We start from the raw sequence: 18,689 nt of genomic DNA, 5'->3' as shown, positions 1-18,689 counted from the left end.
TAATAACAAAATTGGACTTACTCTCCCTGTCCCTGCTGGAGCTCCCAGTTCCTGCAGTCCATGTTTTCCTAGATCTGCACTTTCGTTTATGCATCTTTGTACTGTTCTTTCCTCCCCCAATACCCTCTTCCCCCTCTCCCTTTTCTGCTTCTTGAAATCTTATTCCTGTTTCCTGATCCGGCTAACATGCAACTTTGCCAAGTCCTCTTTGACTTTCTCGCTCAACTATGATATCCCTGCCCCCTTTCCTCCTGTGGAATTTTCTTTATCTGGCAGATGTCTCTTAACATTCTGTGTCCAGGGTGATGGTTATTTGTGGAATTACGTTCCCCACTAGACTGTGAGCGCATTGAGGACAGTAACCATATTTTATTCACCTTGTTCACATTGAGCCGCCCGGCACAGCCTCTGGAATAGGGAGTATTCAACAAATCATAGTTACGTTTTAATTTGACTTCCTTTCCCAAGTGTTAGGACTCATTAGTACACGGACAGAAACCTACTGGTGCCCTGTTGCACTGGTGCTGCCTCTTTTAGCTGTAGAACAACCTCCTAATCAGCCCAGACTACAAACAGACGGCTTCTTCTTTTCATCACTTCACTTTCATGTTTAAAGACTTTTTTTCAAATGCAACCGCCTTCCTCATAGCCTCTGCAGAAAAACACAGAATGGCAAGTGCCCATGGACACAGGCACGTTCATTTGCACACCCGCACGTGTACACTTTCTCTTTACCTCCTACCAACTGAATCCTGATAAATATTGTGAATCAGTTTTTTGAAAACCAGATTCATTGTGATATAATTTGCATACATAGAACACATCATTTAGGTGACTATTTCTATGCATTTGGATAAACACATTGTACGAGTTAGGTCCTTAAGAGAAATAGAATCAGTAGGAAATCACATCGAGAGAGAGAGATGGATAGAGAAATTTATTTCAAGACATTGGCTCACACGATTGTGGGGGCTGACAAGTCCAAAGTCCACAGAAGAAGGCCAGCAGCCTGGAAATCTTGGCAGAAACCAATGCTGCAGTCTTGAGGCAGAGTTTCTTCTTCCTCAGGAAAATCCCTGTTCTGCTCCTAAGGCATTTCAACTGATTAGATGAGGCCCACCCACACTATCAGGGATAATCTCCTCTACTTAAAGTCAAATGGTTGTAGGTGTTAACCATATCTACAAAATACCTTCACAATAACACCTAAGTTAGTGTTTGACCCAATGTCTGGATACTATAGCCTAGCCAAGCCCACACATAAAAAGTACCATAGGAGGCATACAGCTCTATAATCACAACCTTAATGAAGATACGGAATAGTTCAATTATCCCAGAGAATTCCTTCATGCCTCTTTGTGGTCAATACCACCATGCCCCCAGCCCTGTCAAAGCCCTGATCTGCTTTGTGTCCCTGAACTTTTGTCTTCTCCGGAATATCATGTAAATGCAATCACTCAATATGTGACCTTTTGAAATTTGATTTTTCTGCTTAATATGATGTATAATGAGATTCATCCACGTTGGTGCATGTATCAGTAGATTGTTCCTTTTTATTGCTGAGTATATTGTCTTGTATGGAAGTACCATAATTCTAAATAAGTTTTGTGGATGGGAGAGGTACGCCTCCTACATTGTTCTAAATCACACATTACCAAAGTTTGAAATTTTATAGGCATGCAAATCAAATTAAAAAGACTAGAAAGCCCTCCTAGACATAACTCAATGAGAAGTCAGTTATGAAGTACACTCCCCCAATGCCTGCACAGGGATTTGGCCTTGAAAAAAAATAAATGATTTCATTGGCCACACAGAGTCAAAGCCAAGGTGTATTTTAAAAGCATCAGTTATCATAATCTTTTTATTGGCCATATGGCACAACAAACTATTTTAGGCTAGACTCCGTTAACTCTGATTTTCATAATGGCTAATGGCTAAGCCACAAAATCAGATTAGGGAAAGGTTGGACTCCCGAAGTAGTCATGAAGAATGCTAAAAGGTATAACACTGATGGTCAGACATGACAGATGGTCAGAAATGACAGACTTGTGTGTTTTGGAGTGGGTGTCAATCACTCTGCATAAAAAGGAAGTGTGACTTCTGTCCACTTGATCTGACATAACAAAACTCCCTAGGACCCATGCTCAAGAAGTCAAGTTGAAAGTCTATGATCTGGTCTGGTCCAGTTGGGCCAGCCCATCTGGATTTAATGGACGTCTGCTATGACTAAAATCTCTCCCTCCTCATTTATGATATTCATGACATAGGATGAAGACTTTAAAATTTTTTTTTTTTTAAAATAGATGGTAGGATCTGGAACAAGATTTGAATGCCTTATAAGCTCAATACCAAAGTTGACCTATTTTCCATTGTCTATTGTGGAAACAGGTAAACAAGTACAAGCAACTAATTGGACAAAGAACTAAAAAATTATTAATTGTGATAAGTCCAAAGAAGGAAGTAAATAAGGAGCTGAGGTTCAGAACATTCTAGATGGGTGAAAAGGAAGTCTTCTCTAAGACTTTTGAGAAAATACAGCAGGGGGATGAGTTTGGGGAAAGAAGTTACTGACAGAAGGAACAGCATGTGTAGAGGCCCTAATGGAGATTCAAGGTAACCGGAACAGGGTAAGCAAGCAGGTGAGGGACACAGGACAGGGTCAGAGGAGATGTCAGATCAACTGCAGCTTGTGGGCATAAGAAGTTTGGGTTTCCTTTAGTGAAAGGGGAAGCTTTTGGAGGGTTCCGAGAACATGGGGGTCAGATGATCCGATTCATGTTTTAAAAGGATTATTTTTGCTGCTATGGGACAGCGTTTTGCAATGAGACAGGATTGGGAGAAAGGAGAACAGCAGGATGCAGCTTGCAAAAGTCTAGGTGAGAGAAGATAGTGAGAATGGAGATAAGATGAGAGGCAGATTAGAAGATAGTTGCACTTTTGGAGACGCAAGCAGGCCCTGTTAATGGATTGTGACTAAGGAGTAGAGGTGAAGGGAGAAAACAGGCTGATTTTCAGATTTCTGGCTTGAATGATGTGGTAAGGGTTTTTGACATTTAATTAAACAGGAAAGACTGGTTCAATATTGGTGCCCGGAGCTCAACAAAGCTGAACTACTATTTGGGGATTTCAATATCACTAATATTTAAAGGTATGGGAATTGCTGAGATTACCTGGGAAGAAAGTGTGAGAGAAGAAGAGCCCCAGACAGAACGTGGAGGAAAGACAACATTTCATTCAAGTGAAGAAGAAAGAAGAGACCAAGAATACTGGGGACAGTGAGATAAAGAAACCCCAGGAAATGTGCTGGAAAGGAAGTGGAGAGAGTAGTGCTTTAAGAATAGGGGAGTCATCTGTGGGATGGAGCTCTGTTGAGGGAATAAAAGAAATAAGGGGAAGAAACTGGGCACTAATTTTGGGAATAGGAAAGCAACTGTTGACAAGTTTTGATGGAAGGGTCATGGGTGGGACTTCAGAAACTGGGAAGCAGGGAAGCGGAAATATTGTGCATATGGACAACTTCGTTGTAAGTTTTGCTGTGGGGTCGAGCAATGGCATGTCCTCTGAGGGCAGAGGGAGCTGGGAGGGAGAATATGGGGTTTAACAAGATGGGAGATATTAATTATGATTACAGTTATATGTGAAAAGAATGATTCCTAGTAGGTAGCACCGGTGGTGCAGGAGAGTGAAAAGACGATGCCCAAAGGAGGCAGAGGGCATGAACTTGGGGAATGCACCTGCGGCAGGAAGGGAAACATTTCCTCCACTGGGGCCGAAGGAAAGGAGAAGATGGATGCCCGTGCTTCTGATGTGGCACCTGGTAGGATGAATTAAGGACCATGGCCAGCACCTGGTAGGATGAATAAGGACCATGGCTGTTATCTGAGAGAGGAGGGGAGAAGGGAGCCTGGAACACCTCAGCAAAGAGGACAAGGTAGGAAGTCTGTCTTTCTTCCTTCCTTCCTTCCTTCCTTCCTTCCTTCCTTCCTTCCTTCCTTTCTTTCTTTCTCTTTCGCAAAATCCAAGCCTGGAGAAACAAAGCATTTTGATCAGCACTGTTGAAGGCTCATGTGAGATATGGGCCATGAATTTATGGTGAAACCAATTGTCTAGTCTGTAAGATTTTGTGCAGCCATAGTATCTAATTTTTTCAGCTGTTTTGTTCAGCTGTTCTGGTGTAGACACGGGAAAGGAGGATGTGGGGTTCAGGTAGGATTGGTGTTTTATTAGGTAGATAAAAAGGAAGGAGAATGAAGGAACGGGATAAGGTTGGAAATGATGAGCCACAGATTCTAGGTTGGACATTGTGGGAAATAAAGCCAAAGCAGTGGCTAAAGAACAGTGAGGAAATGATGGCACTTATTATTCTACTTGGGTAATATCTGCAGCCTAGGAAGCAAAATGAAAGCTGGAGATTTCAGGTTTAAGAGGTCACATTGCCATGCTAAGAGAACAGGGACCACTGCTGTAAGAAATTTATAAGCTTTTAACAACCTCCTGTTAGAAGTGGTCATGAGCTGACTCTTTCTCTGTAAGTTACTCATAGCTTCAGGGAAGAAGAGAGCCCTGTGTTTGTATTTGGGACAGCAAGGAAGGGGAAACCTGGGGAGAATGTGCATAACAGTGGTGAAGCCCTAAGGGATAGACCAAGGTGGGGTGGGCAGCTTCCTTGAGGAAGAGAGGAATGCCCAGGGCCTGAGAAGGATCCTGGGTCTCAAAGCAGTTGGGTGGAAAATTCCAAGTAAACTTCTCCCACAAGGAACCTGAGAACCTGTGATGGAGGTCTGCTTTTGTTATCGTTAAATGTGGATTAAATTAACTCAATTATATTTAAATAACTCCAGCAATCTCCTCAGGGGCACCTAATGAATGGTATTCGTTTCCCTATTAGAAAGGCAGCATGTCATATTGAAAAAAAAAATTAAATTTAGGGGCAGATGTATCTAACCTTGATTCTTGACCTTGCCACTATTTGGCCATGTGTTCTTGAGCAAATTGTGCCACTTCTCTGAATTTCAGTTCTCTGATCTATAAAGCAAGGCTGATAATAGTGCTTATTCATATATTTATTCTAAGGCATAAGTAATTAAGGTAAGGAAACAATTTTGAAAGTTGCAAAACTATGTGCAACGTTAGTGTAGTAGGAATGGATACTAGTCCACAAATATAGATGTGTAAGGAAAATTGTGTTTCATAATTTTCCTTTATATCATTTGTTTAAGTTTAAAAAAAATTATATTTTATTTTATTTTATTTTATTTTATTTTAATTCCAGTGTAGTTAACATACAGTGTTGTTAGTTTTGAGTGTACAATACAGGGATTCAGCAATTCTGTATGTTACTTAGTGCTCATCATGGTAAGTGTACTCTTAATCCTCTTACCCTGTTTTGCCCATCCCCTCACCCACCTCCCCTGTGGTAACCAGTTTGTCCTCTATAGTTAAGAGTCGGTTTTGGGGGGTGTCTTTTCTTCCTTTGTTCATTTGTTTTGTCTCTTAAATTCCACATATGAGTGCAATCCTATGGTATTTGCCTTTCTCTGACTTATTTCACTTAACATTATACTCTCTAGCTCCATCCATGTTGTTGCGAATGGCAAGATTTCATTATTTTTTGGCTGAGTAATTCTCCATTGTGTATATTCCTTGCATCACTTCAATTCTGAATCTGAGCTCCACCCACCCCTGAAAGTGCTCAAAATTCAACTTTGACATTATTCAACTGCCATGTCCTCCTCCTATCTCCTAATATTCAAGGTTCTTGGTGTTTCCCATGACACCACAACATTGCTTTGGTAGATAGCCCCCACCGGTTACTACAGAGACACCACACGACTCCATCAAGCCCAGCATCGTCTATGGCAAAATTGGTGAGGTCAGCCTTCGCAGATGGACTATGTAGCCATCCTTGCAGAGAGACTCCTACAAAGGAGAAATCCCAGGCCTACTTGAGGGAAGGGGCCTCTTTTCCTCCTCAACCTTGGGCGATTTTTCTTCTCTTTCCTTGCCCTCAAAACGAAAACAAAAACAAAAACAAAAATAAAAATCTTTCAATCACTATACTCTCCTTCTGGGACACTTAATGTTATTTTCTCAAAGGGCTTTGGCTTTTACAAGTTTGGGAAAAACCATTACTTGGGAGTCTCTTTGCTTTCAGCTCTACCAAAATTCCTAACATGGGGATATCCCAAAGGACCTGAATACCTCTGTGAAAAGAATTAAGAGGAGAAAGTAGAGAAAAGACAACCAAAGCTCTTTTAATAAATTATATTCTGTAGTGGTTATTTTTATTAATTTATATGCAATCTTGGCATGGTGATCTTGTTGGATAGTTGCCTCATTAAGGGACTAGCCAATTCAAGAACTTGGAAAACATTGACTTTAGGAGTAAATGAGATATACATGAAAATTTTAATTCTTTCAAGGAAGATGCTATCTAAATACCAGGCACTGAATGAATAGGAAATATTGGCCCATTTGATAATGCAGGTACTACCTTCTCTTAACTGGGAAAAGTATCCATAACTAGCACCATTTAGGAGATCCATACATATTAACTGAACACACAAATGGACACTTATAAGCCACCTTTTCCCAGGAATGGCTTGAAGCACTGAAGCAAATTTCCTATTGAGGGTCTGGTTGCCATGTTCAGCCAGCTGGGGAAATGAGCCTCACATGGACTGTTAGAGTCAGTCCTATTTGACTAGATAGCGGTCCATCTGGCTGAGCACACAGTTCCATCCCCTCCCATGTTCCTGTGCCTGAAACGGCAACAATAAACACCTCATTTAAGACATTGCCCCTGTGAATCCAGAAGAACAGTGGCAAATTGAATGTCACTACATGATGTGTGCAATTCATCAACAAAAAGGCTCTAAGGAGATGACAGACCCCAGCAGAAATAATGTGCATGAATGAAAATTCTTACTCATTATTCCAAAATCAAAACAAGGAATCTTAAAGTATTATCTAGTTTTATTACCTGCCTCCACACAGCCTGAACCCACTACAGCATTACCAATGTTTACCCCAAATATCCAGACAAAGGAAATCTGTTGAGGTACAAAACATCCCTCCCTTTGCCTTTTAAGCCATCCTTTTCTACCACATTCTTGTTCACTCAAATGCTGGAGTGAAGGATCCCAAAACTTAATGTAGGAGATAAGAACAGGTGGCTAATGAGATAAAGATCTAATAAACCAGCATTCAGATTTGGAGAACTTAGTTATATTTTGGAGGCAGATTATTTAATTTGCAAAGAGAGCAACAATGTAATACATTTACTTTGCAAAATAATGGAGTGCTCAGCTTTCTCTAATTTTTTAAAAGTAATCTCTACTCCCAACATGGGGCTCAAACTCACAACCCCAAGATCAAGAGCTGCATGCTCTACTGAATGAGCCAGCCAGGCACCCCTCTGCCTTATTTTTAAAATATGAAACTGTAAATAATAAAATATTTAAGTATAAAGCCAATAGTACATTTGTCTTATGAACTCCAACACATTTCAAAAAGAAAGTGAAGCCCCAAGTGATAAAGAAAATGGTCCAAGGTCACACAGACAGACGTGGGAAAACCTTGATTTAAACCTAGTGATTAAACGCTCTATGGTGACTGAGCATTTTAAGAATGTTCCAAAATGTTTTCTTTTTCTGTCTCTCCCCCTTTGTCCTTAGTTTTGATTCATCAGAGTTTGAATGTTATAAAGTATTCCCTTTTATTTGCTAAAAGAAAGAATAAATCTCTTGGCTTCCCTTATTGCTCCTGAACTACTGGCCGGGGTCCTCACTTCTGTGCCAGATGTGAGACATGGAAGCCCACCAGGTCTACAACTTTGGCCTAAATCTGACAACGTTTGTTCTCCAATTTACAGAAGTTAATTTTTTAAACCTCAAAATATTTCAGCTGAACCAGTATGTCAATTCCAACTATGACAGTAGATAAAAACAATGTGAAATGGAATGAATGGGTGAAATGTGGTGTCTGGGTAGGAGGAAAGAAAGCATAGTCAGAACCTGCTTCTAGAAAGAGTAAGGACTCCACACACACACCTAAATCTTTACAACTCTACAGCTCTGGCTGACCTCATTTTGCTCAGTCCATTAGCACCTCTTCCTACAGCTGAAGACTAGGCTAGTTTAGAACTAGTGGACATCACCAGAACTGTCCTACCACCATCTTGACATCCCTTGATGTCCAAACTTCAGTGACTTGCTTTGCTAAGCCCCAGATCTGTGTTCGTCAATGGACATCTTTCTGCTCAATCATGTGCAGCTCTTTCTACTCCAAGCACACATCGTCCAAGGTGAGACACCTGATGGCTCAGCAATACTTTAAATCACCTCTTGTTGATTCCATGGTTTAATGGTCTTGTTCTCCACCCTATCTCAACCACTCATATCTGAAGATAAACCTTAGACATTGTCCTTAATAACAACTGTATGATCTCAATTTCCATCATCCCAATTCTGACAATCTCTACTTCCTAAGTTTCCAGCCCACTTCTTCTACTACTCCCACCTTCATCATTTTTCAACCCTTCAAAGCACTCAATCCATTAACCTGAACACATTTTCTCGGTTAACGTCCTCATATCCTCGTTTCCCTCATTACTCCACTTAGGTTCCATAGCTCATTACACTCACTCTTGTGCACTATCTCAAGAGTATATTACGTTCACTTGGAAAATGCCAGGTGTGGTTCAGTCTCCACCTACTCTGCACCTGCATCAGTGGGCTGAATGAAAAACATAAAATATTTCACTTTAAATGTATGACCACCAACCTCAGGTAGGCTCTTTTCCTGTCATGTTGTCATTCTCCCAAGGATACTGTACCATTCACGCTTCCCTTCCCTTCAAACCTCCCCAAATTTCTTCTTCCACCTCATTCTTAGATGATGACTTCAGTTTTATTCTATTGAGAAAATAGAATAATTTGGAAAAGGATTTCCATACTCCTGCCTCTGAAACTCTGCACTGCCTCCTTGTTAAAATGGTTGAATTCTAAGGAAATCCCCTCTGCCTGAGATCCATGATCTCTCCGTCGTCCATGGAATTTGCCCCTGCAGTCATCCCCTCTCTGTTCTGCATCATTTAACTCTATATTTTTTTTTTGTTGAGATATAATTAAAATACCATAAAATGCACCTCTTTAAAGTCTAAAGTTTGGGGCACCTAGGTGGCTCAGTCGGTTGAGCATCTGACTTTGGCTCAAGTCATGATCTCATGGTTCTTGAGTTCGAGCCCTGCGTCGGGCTCCGTGCTAACAGCTTGGGGCCTGGAGCCTGCTTTCAATTCTGTGTCTCCCTCTCTTTCTCTGTCCCTCCCCTGCTCATGCTCTGTCTCTCTCTCTCTCTCTCTCTCTCTCTCAAAAATAAATAAACATTAAAAAAATTTTAAGTCTACAGTTCAATTGCTTTTAATTTACAAAACTGTGCAAACATTACTACTATGTAATTCTAGAATATTTTCTTCATGCCCAAAGAAGCCCTTTACCTGTTACCCCATCCCTCCATCCCCCAGTCCCTAGAAACCACTAACCTACTTTTTGTGTCTATGGATTTTCCTATTATGGGTCCTTAATATAAAGGAAATCATACAACATGTGATCTTTTGTGACTGGTTTCTTTCACTTAACCATAATGACTCCATAATGTAGTATGAATCAGTACTTCATTCCTTTTTTGGCAAGGTAATATTCCACTGTATGGATATACCACATTTGTTTAACTAATCTTCAACTGATGAGCAATTGGTGGTTTCCACTTATCGGTACTATAAATAACTCTACTATGAATGTTCATGTACAAGTTTTTGTGCACATATATGTTTTCAATTACCTTGGGTATATATAGCTAGGAGTGGAAATGCTGGCCTTATTGTAGCTCTGTAACTTTTAGGAACTGCTGAAATGTTTTCGAGTGCAGCTGCACGATTTTGCATTCCCCTCAGCAATGTGTGAGAGTTCCATTTTCTTCGCATTCTTACCAACACCTACTGCCCATCTTTTTTATTATAACCATTCTAGTGGGTGTGAAGTGATATCTTATTGTGATTTTGATTTGCATTTTCCTAATGATTAATTATATCGAGCACATTAAGAAACAATGCATTCTTTCTAGTTCCCTTTTCTCTGGTTCCTTCTCTGGATGCCTTATCTGTCTGTCCTGGGACAATCTGCTGCCCAGAATATTTCTCATCTCCTCCACCCCCACCCAACCCCAGCCAAAGGTCTCTGTTCTATTTGCCATTTCTCTTCATCATGCCATCTCTTTAAGGAATACTGGTAAATGTTGATGTCACATTCCAGGTAACATATTTGCATTTTCCCAGAATTCTTAGATGACATAAAGTTTTACCCTAAAGCAATGGGTACATATAATGATGCTGTAGCAGATTGCTAAGGGAGTTATTTGAGGACAAACAATCCTTTCTTCAATCCTGGATTTGAAAGCCTAGTCAATTTCATCTCAGGAAGCCACTTAAATATGTAAGCTCCATTTTCACGTTCATTCAAAGGAGATATACTAAGTAATCATTAATTCCAATCAAAACATTCTTTCTCTGTGATCCTAGCTGTTTTGTTGTTTTTAACAAAACATGAAGATAAGTTCTAAAAATCATTTAAGCCTGTCAAAGGAAAATTTAATAAACTAGATGAAAGAGGCTCTCTTGGACATATTAATATCTAAAGTCTTCCGAATCCATGCTACTAAATACAAGTTGTATTTCAAACGGCCTCAGGTTATAAGGACGGTGACTAATGAATTACAAAGAAAGGTAATTAACTTCCTACATTTCCTAAAAGCTTGCTTTGTGAGACCCTCTGACACTCTTTTAGTGGAGACTGTAACTTCTGATTAGCATTGTTAGGAAAATTGCCCACTTCTTTTCTATTTTCAGACTCCTTTCAGACTGGGGGTGTAGCTACAGCAGGCTGTGGAAATCTGGGAGCAGATCAGGAAAGGAAGTGTGATGTGTCAGAAGTTGCTTTGCTATTAACCAGCAGTGGTGTTGGGGCAAGTCATTTAAATGCTCTATGCCACGGATTTCCTTATCGGTAAAGTGAGGGATAAGACACGACTTGTGAGTTTCCCTCCACACCTTATGTTCAATGATCCAAGCTGTCTCATCCAAAGGCATATGAAATATTGTAGAATGTTCCACGGCTCGTGGGGGTTTAAATAACATTTGAAATAAAAATCAAAGCCAAATAACCTTTTTGACCTGGACAACTTCTTTTCATGACTTACTGGAGCATTAAGAAAGGAGACTGACTGGGGTTCCTGGGTGGCTCAGTTGGTTAAGCGTCTGACTTTGGCTCAGGTCATGATCCCATGGTTCATGAGTCTGAGCCCCATGTCGGGCTCTGTGCTGACAGTTCAGAGCCTGGAGCCTGCTTTGGATTCTGTGTCTCTCTCTCTCTTTCTACCCCTCCCCTGATCATGCTGTATCTGTCTCTCTCCTCCCAAAATAAATAACAAAACATTTTAAAAAAAGAAAGGAGACTGACTGATATTCCTTATGCAACTGGCATATCAAACAAGCTCGATGTGTGCATTGGAATCAAAACACAGTTTAATTTTTAGCCCCCTCCCCCCTCCCCATCCTTTAAAATGTTACCCCGTGGTGGTAATCTTTTGCCTGTGGTAAGCTTTTTCCTGCAAACTCCTGACTCTCTTCACTCTTAGGAGCTAATGCAACATTTACTTTAAGTGACAAATACCTTCCATTGAGAATATATGAAGTTCAGCTCTTTTTAATCACCAAAATGCCCAAATTAATTTAGTATAACATTTTCTTCCCTCCGCTAATGTGGACCTGCTACTCAGAACAGGGAGCATGGCCTTGGACTTCCTACTGCCTATATTACTCCTCAGAAAGGCCCTAGTGGGAAAGGCCTAGAGGAGGAAGAGGACAATTCTCTCTAGGATGGAGAAATCATGTTTTATGGACCAGGCCCCAGAGTTGGTGAAAGCCGTCTTCTGTTTCTCCCATAAAGTGCTTTGCAGGACTCTTTGGAGGTTCTGTGTCCAGACCCTCTCTCTTGCAGTTTCTTTGACTCAAGCAGAAGAAAATTTAACCTGTGTTGCCAAGTGAGACTCCTTTCTCAGACTTCAATCACTTGGTGTTACGCCCTCCAACTCCCATCATCCCTCCAGCTTCTCTCCTTACCCCCCCAGTTGGCCCTGTAGGACAGGATCCTCAACAATCCCATTCCAACTTAATGTCCACCATTTCTGTCTCCACTGTGGGGAAACTCATGTATCCCTTGCCTCTCTAAACCCTGGGAGACCAGTCTAACCTCAACAAAAGCAACTGTTTGGGCCTTCTCTTTTCCTCAAGATTTCTGTGGCAGGCTCAGACGACATCCCACACTTGGCCTTACTTGCTCACTTGTAAATCAGGAGCTAGTTTTCTGTGTATCCTAATGTCAGGGCACATAATTTCAATACTTTCTGAGTGGACACCTTAGAGGCAATCTAGCCCAAGGGCTGCTGCCCTGCAGGCCTTTAAGTAGATGGCCCATTTTTTGCCCTCTGACAGTCCCACCTGCTCCCGAAAGACGGATATGAGGAAGCAGAGCAAGGCAACAGGTCTGTCCAAAAAGAAAACAAAAAATGTTTCACTGAACTCTTCTCCAAAGCTTTTCTCTAATGCTTTATATACCTTGATCTCATTGAACCATCCAAAATTTGAGAGATTTTATTAACTTTATAAATTCTGTGTTTGAGAGTGATGGACAGGTTTATGCCTCCGTTACTAGAATCTAATATTTATTGTGTTGATGCTTCAGTTGAAACCAATTACAGGAAGAGTCTTCTTCTACCATCCTGTGACAGTCACGTTAAACCCATGGGTGACATGCTGTTACAAAAAAACAAACAGCTGGGGCTCCTGGGTGGCTCAGTCGGTTAAGCATCCCGTCCGACTTCAGCTCAGGTCACCATCTCGCGGTCCGCGAGTTCGAGCCCCACGTTGGGCTCTGGGCTGGTGCCTCAGAGCCTGGAGCCTGCTTCCGATTCTGTGTCTCCCTCTCTCTCTGCCCCTCCCCCGTTCATGCTGTGTCTTTCTCTGTCTCAAAAATAAATAAACGTTAAAAAAAATTTTTTTTTCAAAAAAACAAACAGCAAAACAAAAACCCTCAAAACAAAACAAAACAAAATTTGGAAAGATAACGCAACAAGGGAAAATATTTTAATCGCTCTAACATGAACACATACTTTGATGGTTTTACTTTCGAGTCTATAAAGCCATGGTTCTTTTATAGCTGTAATCTCATTGTACAGACATGTTTGCAATCTATTTTTTCACAACCTATTCCTCACAAACGTTTTGTGAAGTCACGCTTGGAATTTAAATGTGTACAACGTTATTCCCTACACTGACGTGCCATTCGTTCGTCAGAGACTCTGAGGGCCCACTCTGTGCCTGGTGCTGGTTGAGGTGCTGTAGAGTTGCTAAAGTTAAAAGAAGTACTCTGCTTAGGGGAGTGCAGATGATTACAAGGCAGTACTGTATTTGTGACAAGACAGTAGCCCATATGAAGTGGGAGTAAAGAATAACACATATCTGTGTGGGTTGTGTTTTTTTTTTTTTTTTTTTTTTAAGGAAATTAGGAAGAAACCACACAGGAAGTGTTAATGTGAGATGCTTATGGAGGGCGTGTGGGAGTTTGCTAGGCAGACCAGCAGGGGGAGGGCACCCAGGTGGATGGAACAGCCGTGCAAAGACCCGGGGGTTTATTTCGGTCTTGTAAAAGGTGCGAATGCTTTCTTTTCTTTTCAAAACGGTTACTGAATTATTGGAAATTACTCAATAAGTCTCTTCTCGAGTATAGAGTTCTACTGAAAAGCTTGCCTGATCATTCGGTTTCTGGTGTTTTTTGGTCTACATCCAGTGTCTCCATGCAGTTCCAAGGATTGAGCCATCTTTTGGAAGGGCCACACTCCTTAAAGTATTGTTTCTTTTTAATGGCTTCAAATGTCTAATAAGCTAATCTACTCTCAAAGCTTCTTTGCCAAGCAATTTTTCTCTAAGTTGTTATAAGTCTAATGTTTCCTTAAAGGAACATTAGCTCTCTTTTGATATTTTAAGATGTCAAAACTACTTTTGATATTTAAAACACTCTAAGACAAAATTGCTTCAAATTTTTAGCCGAATCAATCGTCAATTTCATCACATTCTCTTTACCTTTGGCTTTAGATAAAAATCTTACGCCAAAGACTTGAGGCTAAATCTTACAGATTGGTGCCGTTTCTGCTGGTGTTTTGTTTAGATGTATTTCTTTATACAACCTCAGGGTGTGTACCTTCATAACCCTTTGGATGATTTCAAAATATCTCTAGTTCCTTAAAAGCATGGGGGTTAGTCTGAATCTGTGTAATTTGTGGAGCAAAATCACCTGATAATTACCTACTTCTCTACATACAGAGGCGTGCTTAGGAGCATTTGGAGATGGTTGGGCCTCTTACTCTATGCTCAGTATTAGGTTTGCATCAATTTATTTCCATGGACTTCCTTCTCTCCTTGCTCCTAAAGCTTAGGGAAAAAATATACACAAATATAACACATTCGTAGTAGAGGACCGATTCTGAGCCAAAGGTTAGGTTCCAGTGTGCCCCCAAAGTACCTGATCCACAAGTGGGATGGGTGACTAGTCACTGACCTGCAGGGACTGCAGGCTATAGCAGAGTGAGGCTGGAGGTGGGGAGCATTCCCTGAAGGGATGGCACAGGTAGCCTGGACTCTTCCCCTGATTTTGGAGAGTAGGCGGGATAAGTTTTCCAAAGGTATTACACGTGCAGTATGTGGGCCCAAACAGTACTGCCAGAATGACGGAAAGGCTTTAGAACTTCAACACTGCTGCTGGAGTAATTCTAGAAATAGCATCCTTGGCATAGGCATAGCTTTCCTGAGAGGCTCATGTGATGTGCCATCCTTCAGTTGGCCTTGGATGCAATCATGAGTGTGGCGGAATGGGAGAAAGAACAGGCCACCTGGTAGTGGAGAGCACCCCAAAAACTTGGGTGAGACCAATCTAGGAACTCTGTAGTTTAATTGGATGAGACCTAGAGAGGGCGCATGACCTGGGAATCCCTGTGAGTTAATAACCAGGGGGAAAGGAGCTCTTTAAGCTCCTATTAAAGCTATTATTAAGGGAGTTAATTATATCCATTTATACACAGAGGCTAATGGGATCTGGCAGAAGATGAGTTACACATAAACACTATTTGAATAACTTACAGTTAATAAATGTTAACTGGATGATGTTGGACACTTTCTTCAATTTCTAGGATTATAAAGATTTGGGGACTGTCCTAACACCAAAACAAACAAACAAACCAACATATAATCCTAGAATATTTTGAGACACTGGCAGCATCACATGGTAGGACAGTCATTGAGTTGGAGTCAGAGGGCATTATTTCTAGAAGTTCTCTTACTAATTTGAGACATTCATTCATTTCACCTCTCTGGTCTCATATCCTTTATTCATAAAATGAAGCAGTTAGGAAATGTGCTACAAAATTAAAGAAACTATATGTCAGTCTCATGCATGACCGTAAGTGGAAAATTCTCCAATAAAATTCTAACCAATGAATCTGCTAGCATGTTGAAGAATGGTGCGCTTTGACCATGGTGGGGAGCACTGTGGCCTGAATGGCCGTATCCCCCTAAAATTCCTATTTGGAAATCCTAACCCCCAAAGATATTAGAATGTGGGACTTCAGGAGCTGCATAGGTCTTGAGTGTAGAACGTCCACGAAAGAGACTAATGCCCTTATAAAAGAGACCCCACAGACATCCCTAGTTCCTTCCACCATGTGAGGCCACAGCAGGAAGGCACCATCTAGGAACCAGAAAGTAGGCCATGACTAGATGCTGAATTTGCCAGTGCCTTGGTCTTGGACTATTCAGACTCTAGAATTGGGAGAAATAAATTTCTTCAGTATAGAAGATACCGGTCTCTGGTCTTTCATTATAGCAGACCAAACAGACTATGACAGAAGGTTTACCTCAGACATGGAAGAAGTGTTCAAGGTTAGGCATTGTGTCAATTAATGGAAGTCATTACATAAATATTTTAAAGGAGAAAACCACGGGATCATCTTTATAAATTGCAAATTACATTTGACACTATTAAGCATCCATTCTCATAAACCTCTGTGTATGGTAGATCCCTCCTTATCTTGATAAAAGCTAGAAACCAACAACGAATATCTATGGAAAACCCAAGACGTTCTTATTGTGAACAAGACCAAAACCAAGACGAAGATGTCCACTGAGGTAGATAGTCTGTGAAGATACCGCACAATGGACACATCTCCTGATATGCACCCCCTTGATCAGTCACTTTCACCCTGAATCTATTATAAGCAATCAAAAAACCTCAGAAACCAAAAAATGAAATGATATGATGAGATTAACTTAATAGAAATAAAATTTAAAACTTGGCATGGTGAAATTTTACTCTAAACAAAATTAAATGACAAACCAACGTGAATGTTTCCAACCTAATGGACAGATAGATGGATAATATCCATTCTGGATAATGTTCTCATAAATCATTATGAAAATGAGAAGTACCCCATAAAAAGTGAGAAAAGGCTATGAATAAACATTTCACAGAAGGTGAATAAAAATATCCAGTAAAATCACTACTAACTAAAAACAAATAAAAATGAGATTTTATTTATGTATTTATTTAAGCATGTATGCCAATGTTGGCCAACAATTTAAAGAATGAGAGCACTTAATTAAGAAATGGTCACTCTCTAATTGTTCTCTGGGGTTCAAGATCTCTTTCTTAAAAATATTTTTTGTTGAAGAATAATAAACATAGTGAAAAGTATTCAAAACCTAAATGTAACTCTTCATAGAAAAATATGAGATAAACATCTGTGTAATCAGCATCAGATCAACAAATAAAACTTTAGTAACATCTCAAAAGCACATTTCATGGCAGCCCCAGTTACTACCCCTTCCCTTCTATTCCAAGGTAATAGTATTCTGATGTCTAATACTCTAGTTTAACTTCACCCATCTTTGAACTTCACAAAGGTGGAATCACTCTCCTGTGTCTACCTTGTTTTGCTCAATATTATATTTGTGAGATTTATCTTTGTTATTTCCTGTAATTATAATTCTATTTGTAAAATGCTTCACAAAATTTCACGGTATGAATATGCACAATTTTTCCTTCTACCCTTAACATTCAAGGCGTTTCTAGTTTGGGGCCATTATGAATCATGATTCTGTGATTATTCCTGTATGTGTCTTTTTGTGTATATGTTCAAACATTCCTATCCTTTTTATACCTAGGATTGGAAATGCTTTCTCAAAGAGAACGTGTATGTTCAGCTTGCACAGATAATGCCAGAACCTTTCCCAAAGTTTTACCAATTTACCAGCGATGTATAAGGGTTCAAGTTCCTCCTTATTCTCACTCACACATAGTAATGTCAGTCTCTTTAACTTTAGCTATTCTGGTGTATGCACAGCTTTCATTTTCATATTCCTGATGACCAAGTCCAGCAGCTTTTCATGTATTTATGAGCCATTTGAATAAGCCTTATAAACAAGCACCTATAGTTCAAGTACCTTGCCTCTTTTGCCTTGTCTGTGCTTTTCTGACTGAATTTTAGAAATTCTCTCAATGTTTTGTATAGAAGCCCTTTCCCAGAAAGGTGTTGCAAATTCCTTCTGTCCTGTGGCTTCCTTTCTACTCTTTTAATGGTAGCTTGTCATAAAAAGATGTTCTTAATTTTAATATAATAGAAATTATCAACATTTTCTTTTATGCTTCATGCTTTTTGTGTCTTGTTTAAGAAATCTTTCCCCTCCCAGGTCATGAAAATAGTCTTGTATATTATCTTTTAGAATTGGGCCGTCCATTACAGTAGCAACTAACCACGTGCGGCCATTGAAATGTAACTAATTGAAAAAAATTTTTTTAAATGAAAAGTTGAGTTCTTTGTTCATTCTGGTCATGTTTTTAAGGACTCAATAGCCACAGATATAGAACATTTCCATCATTGTAGAGAGTTCTGCCAGTCAAATATGTTCTAGAGTGCCATTTTGTTTTGCCTTATACGGTTCTAGGATATTATTCCCACATAAAATGATAATTAATTATATGACACTTTAGATAAAAACAAAACAAAAACAAAAATGAACTCGTGAATCTTTATTAAAAAAATTTCTAGGGGCACCTGGGTGGCTCAGTCGATTAAGCAGCCGACTTTGGCTCAAGCCATGATCTCACCTTTCGTGAGTTTGAACCCCCAGTCAGGCCCTGTGCTGACAGCTCAGAGCCTGGAGCCTACTTGGGATTCTGTGTCACCCTCCTTTTCAGCCCCTCCCCAATCACACTCTGTCTCTCTCTCTCTCTCTCTCTCTCTCTCAAAAATAAATATTAAAATTTTTTTTTAATCTCAATGTTTTTTTATTACTGGATTAGTAAAAATAAAAAATTCCAAAATGGAGAACTCACAGTAAAAGCTCTGCTCGTGAAAATTCGGATCCACTTGCATATAGACCTAGGTGACATTATTGTGAGAATTAATGATGTAATGGCAGTATGAATGTGGGCAGGAAGACTGTGGGAGGAGATGTGAGAATGCTAATTTCCTCATCTTTAGTGGGAATGTAATCAGTGTTCTCCAAAATGAATCCAAATAGAAAA

The 18,689-nt window shown here is 40.1% G+C and overlaps 1 long non-coding RNA gene across 8 annotated transcripts in view; it reads left to right on the top strand.

Annotated features, from left to right (window-relative positions):
* The window catches only part of LOC131509153 (uncharacterized), a 78,570-nt gene that overhangs the window by 6,788 nt on the left and 53,093 nt on the right, over positions 1-18,689 (top strand). For 5 of the 8 annotated variants that reach the window (XR_009260326.1, XR_009260323.1, XR_009260325.1 and 2 more), the window contains exon 4: positions 3,658-3,931. The exons of 2 other annotated variants lie outside the window; for them this stretch is intronic. This is a non-coding gene — a long non-coding RNA (uncharacterized LOC131509153). The remainder of the gene's footprint in view (positions 1-3,657; positions 3,932-18,689) is intronic. One more of the 8 variants, XR_009260322.1, reaches the window with a different exon arrangement.

Source organism: Neofelis nebulosa, chromosome 4, assembly GCF_028018385.1.
Source record: "Neofelis nebulosa isolate mNeoNeb1 chromosome 4, mNeoNeb1.pri, whole genome shotgun sequence".
NCBI lineage: Eukaryota > Metazoa > Chordata > Mammalia > Carnivora > Felidae > Neofelis > Neofelis nebulosa.
This window is presented reverse-complemented; position numbering and strand designations above follow the sequence as displayed.